Genomic DNA, 4,988 nt, shown 5'->3' with positions numbered 1-4,988 from the left:
TGCCTACCAGAGCGAATCCCCACAATTGGTGGAGGATGCGGGCAAGCGCAGTGAGGCTGGCGTGGAAGCCGAATTTTTTTTTCTCTCTCTCACGGTTGTATATCATTTATCAAGCCGGCTAGATTTAAACCGGTGTCAAGAGACAAAATGGAGGCTGTTATGAAGGCCCTCGTGGAAGCTAACCTGCAGCAACGCGAGGCTAATAAGCAGCAGCAGGAGACCAACCAGTTGCTGCTACAACATGTAATGGCATTACAGTCAGCAGGAGCAACCCCAAGCGTACATGATGTCCGGAAAGCAGTACGTGCAGCGATCCCTAAAATGACCCCTGCAGACGACGTCGAGACCTACCTGGCGATGTATGAAAAAGTGGCCACCAGGGAAAAGCTGCCCCAAGACCAGTGGGCTGAGGTCGTCGCTCCGTTTCTGACGTCAGAGTCCCAGCGGGTGTTTTTTGACTTGCCTGACGATCAAGCAGCCGACTACCCAAAGGTAAAGGGGGAGATCTTGGCAAGACTGGGGGTGAATGTACTGGTCCGGGCCCAGCGGGTGCATCAGTGGGGGTTCAACCCGGCGGAGCCCGTGAGACCCCAGTATTATGACTTGCTTAACCTGTTACAAAAGTGGCTACAACCTGACGTGTTGAGCCCCACTGCTATGTTGGACCGGTTATTAGCAGACAGGTTCTGGAGGGCTCTGCCACCCCCTCTCCAGCAATGGATTGGCCAGGTCTCCCCAGGGAATGCGCTGGAGATGGTCGACCTGGTGGAGCGCTATGAGGCTACCCGAAACTTACAGGGGGGTTCTGTTGGGAGGGGGGCAGTCAGATCCCGTAACTCTCCACCCCGGACCCAACAACCGGTGCCCATCAAACCTGCCCGAGATATAACCCCTGTGGACCCCGCTCCAATAATCTGCTGGCGGTGTCGGGAGCCAGGTCATGTTCGAGCGGACTGTCCACGTCAGGGGGAACCCATGGACACAAACTGTGGCTTCCGTCAATCGTTATATGCCAGGAAACTGTGTGCAGTGGGTGCTTCGGAGCCTCTGAACCACCTGTGCCAGGTTGAGGTGGGAGACACTCCAGCGGAGGCTCTGTTGGACTCAGGAAGTCTGGTGACCCTGGTAAGGGCTTCCCTGGTACGCTCCGCTGAGTACACCGGCCGTAAGGTTGGAGTCATGTGCATCCATGGGGACTTAAAAGACTATCCTACTGCTATGGTGTCTCTGTCTACGGTTTCCGGCCGGTGGATCCACGAGGTGGCTGTTGCAACCCACCTCCACTATGAACTTATAGTAGGGAGAGACTTCCCGGGTTTCACGGCACTGTGGCCGGTTCCGAGAGTGACTGATATGCATGATACAGAGGTAACCCTAGCAGAATGGCCTGGCTCTGGGGGGAGACCAGAACCCTGGGAACCTGAGTCTAAAGGTCCCGCGGTAGGGGTGACCGCCACTTCGGTGGAAGAGGAGGAGACATCCCCTCTGAGTGTAATGGTGGGAGACATGGAGGACTTGCCGCCGGGGCCTGAGCTGGCAGACCTCAATGTCTCTGGGGGTAATTTTGGTACCGCGCAACACCGGGATCCAACCTTATCCCGGGCCTGGGAAAATGTGCTAATAATAGATGGTGAACCACAACAACCAGGGGCAGAGTCGGTGTTCCCCCGTTTTGTGGTCCATCAGGATATGTTGTATCGGGTAAACCAGCTGCGAGGTGAATCCATTGAACAGTTAGTGGTGCCTCAGGCTTATCGCAAACTCGTGTTAGAGTTAGCACACCAGCATGTTCTCGGGGGTCATCTGGGAGTGCAGAAAACCCAGGACCGGATATTACAACGGTTTTACTGGCCCAGTGTGTTTAAAGAGGTGGATGAGTTCTGTAAGTCTTGCCCGACCTGCCAGGCAACTAGCCCCCAGCACCTTTTTCGCAGTCCCTTGGTACCCCTCCCGATCATTGAGGTACCGTTTGAGCGAATCGCTATGGACCTGGTAGGTCCTGTACCAAAGTCCGCCCGGGGACACCAGCACATCTTGGTTGTCCTGGATTACGCTACTCGGTACCCGGAGGCAGTGCCACTGCGACATACTTCTGCGAAACTTATAGCTAAAGAGCTAATGGAGATGTTCTCCCGAGTGGGGCTACCTAAAGAGGTCCTGACTGACCAGGGGACCCCTTTTATGTCCAAGGTCATGAGGGAACTCTGCAAGTTGCTGCGTATAAAACAGTTACGGACGTCCGTGTACCATCCACAAACGGATGGACTGGTGGAAAGGTTTAATAAAACTCTAAAAACCATGTTAAAAAGGGTGGTGACCAAAGATGGGAAGGATTGGGACCTTCTTCTGCCCTATCTCATGTTCGCAGTGCGAGAGGTGCCCCAGGCCTCTACTGGGTTCTCGCCCTTCGAATTGCTATATGGCAGACATCCTCGTGGCTTGTTGGACGTAGCCAAGGAGGCATGGGAACAACAACCCACTCCACATAAAAGCGTCCTGGAATATGTTACCAAGATGCAACAGCGGATAGAGACCGTTTTGCCTCTTGTCAGGGAACATATGGAGGCCGCTCAGCGAGCCCAGAGTCGGATCTATAATCGGCAGGCTCGGGTCCGGAACTTTAACCCGGGTGATCGGGTTTTGGTTCTCGTGCCGACAGTGGACAGTAAGTTCCTAGCCAGGTGGCAGGGGCCCTACGAGGTGCGTGAAAAAATAGGAGAGGTAAATTACAAGGTACACCAGCCGGGGAGGCGAAAGCCGGAGCAGGTTTACCATGTTAATTTGCTAAAACCTTGGAAGGATAGGGAAACCTGTACGGAAGACAGCCCGCGACCGGGTTTTCTTGGACAAGAGGTTCCGGCTCCTAAGTCTGATGCAAGGGAAGCGGTTGCCACAGTAAAAATTGCTGACAGCCTCTCCTCTAAACAGGCTCAGGAAACCAGGGAGTTTGTTAGTCGGAACACGGATGTGTTCTCAGACCTCCCTGGACGTACTTCCGTAATCCAACATGACATTGTCACCGAGCCTCAGGCAAAAGTCCGGTTAAAAGCATATCGAGTACCCGAGGCTCGGCGAAAAGCCATCTCGGAGGAAGTGCAACTTATGTTGCGGCTGGATGTCATTGAGGAGTCTAAAAGTGAGTGGGCCAGTCCGATAGTGTTAATACCCAAGCCAGATGGGACACTGAGGTTCTGTAATGACTTCCGCAAGCTTAATGAGGTGTCCAAATTTGACGCGTATCCCATGCCCCGAGTGGATGAGCTTATTGAAAGGTTGGGCCAAGCCCGGTATTTTTCTGTGTTAGACCTCACCAAAGGGTACTGGCAGGTACCCTTGACAGAGGCTGCCAAAGAAAAAACGGCTTTTGTCACGCCAGAGGGGCTTTATCAGTACAAGGTACTACCCTTTGGTCTACATGGCGCTCCCGCCACGTTTCAAAGGCTAATGGATATTATACTCCGTCCACATCGTCGATACGCTTCGGCGTACCTGGACGATATCGTTATCCACAGCACCGACTGGGAAAGTCACCTACCTAAAGTACAGGCGGTAGTGGACTCCCTTAGGAAGGCGGGACTAACAGCTAACCCAAAGAAATGTGCAATAGGGTTAGAGGAGACTAAATACCTTGGGTATGTCATTGGACGTGGAGTCATTAAACCTCAAGTGAGCAAAATGGAGGCGATACGGAATTGGCCCCGACCTGCTACCTCTAGACAAGTCAGGTCATTCCTGGGAATGGTGGGCTATTACATGAGGTTCGTTCCCCATTTTGCCACTTTAGCGGCTCCATTGACAGGGCTTTTAAAGGGACGGAAGTCCGTGATAGTCCGCTGGAATGACCAGGCGGAAGAGGCTTTCTCCGCTTTGAAGTCGGCCCTGTGTGGGTCCCCGGTTTTGGTGACGCCCGACTTCAAGAGGGAATTTGTGGTCCAGACTGATGCCTCCGAAGTAGGCCTCGGTGCTGTACTGTCTCAGGAAGTCAACGGGGAGGAGCATCCCGTTGTCTTCCTCAGCCGTAAGCTCACTCCAGCGGAGACCCGGTACAGTATAGTGGAGAGAGAGTGCCTGGCCATCAAGTGGGCACTCGAGTCTCTCCGCTATTATCTGTTGGGGAGGAAATTCCGTCTGGTGACCGATCACTCCCCTCTCAAGTGGATGAGCCAGGCCAAAGAGAGGAATGCTCGGGTCACCAGGTGGTTCTTATCGCTGCAAAACTTTAAATTTACAGTAGAACACAGGGCAGGCCGGTTACAGGGAAACGCGGATGCCCTGTCCCGAGTACACTGTCTGGCGTGTGTTCACCCCCTCAGGGTTGAACAAAGGGGGGAGGTATGTAGGAAGGTGCAAGGGTCCGTCATTGACGGAAGGTACGTGTCACCGAGGTTCCTGGCCTCGGTGAGATAAGAACCGGTTATTTTATGTGTCAGCAGCAGCTAGTGCTCGCTGACACTGTTTATTCTTAGTGTGGCTGAAAAGCCGATCCGGGCCGGTTCTTATTGGGAGCAGCCAAAGAGCAGGGTGGGTGGCTGTTCCCCGCGTCCAGGCCAGGTTTTGGGCTGGGGTTTAAAAACCCAGCCAGCAGCTCAGCTGGGTGTGGTATGTTCCTCCAGGTAAAAGTGGTGCTGTGAAGGCTCTGTGTTTTTTGGGGGAGCTGCATGAGAGCCACCAGCCGGAAGCCAGGCACCCTAAAAGCCGGCTGTGGACATTCAGGTGACGTGTTCGTCTTGAGTTCTGTGGACTTTGGCCATGTGAAGTAACATGGGGATTTTCTGTGGTGTGCATTAACACCAGGACTCTGCCAAGTGTTTGTTATTTTTTCCTTGTTGTGTGAATAAACACTGACTTTTCCGTTACTACCGTGTTCTTGCCTCTGTACTGCGTTCGCTTACCCTGCCTACCAGAGCGAATCCCCACAATATATATATATATATTATTATTTTTTGGGGGTAATTACACTTATTTTGTGCCATTCATTTTTTACAATT

This window comes from Bufo gargarizans, chromosome 6 (assembly GCF_014858855.1).
Source record: "Bufo gargarizans isolate SCDJY-AF-19 chromosome 6, ASM1485885v1, whole genome shotgun sequence".
Classification (NCBI taxonomy): Eukaryota; Metazoa; Chordata; class Amphibia; order Anura; family Bufonidae; genus Bufo; species Bufo gargarizans.
This window is presented reverse-complemented; position numbering follows the sequence as displayed.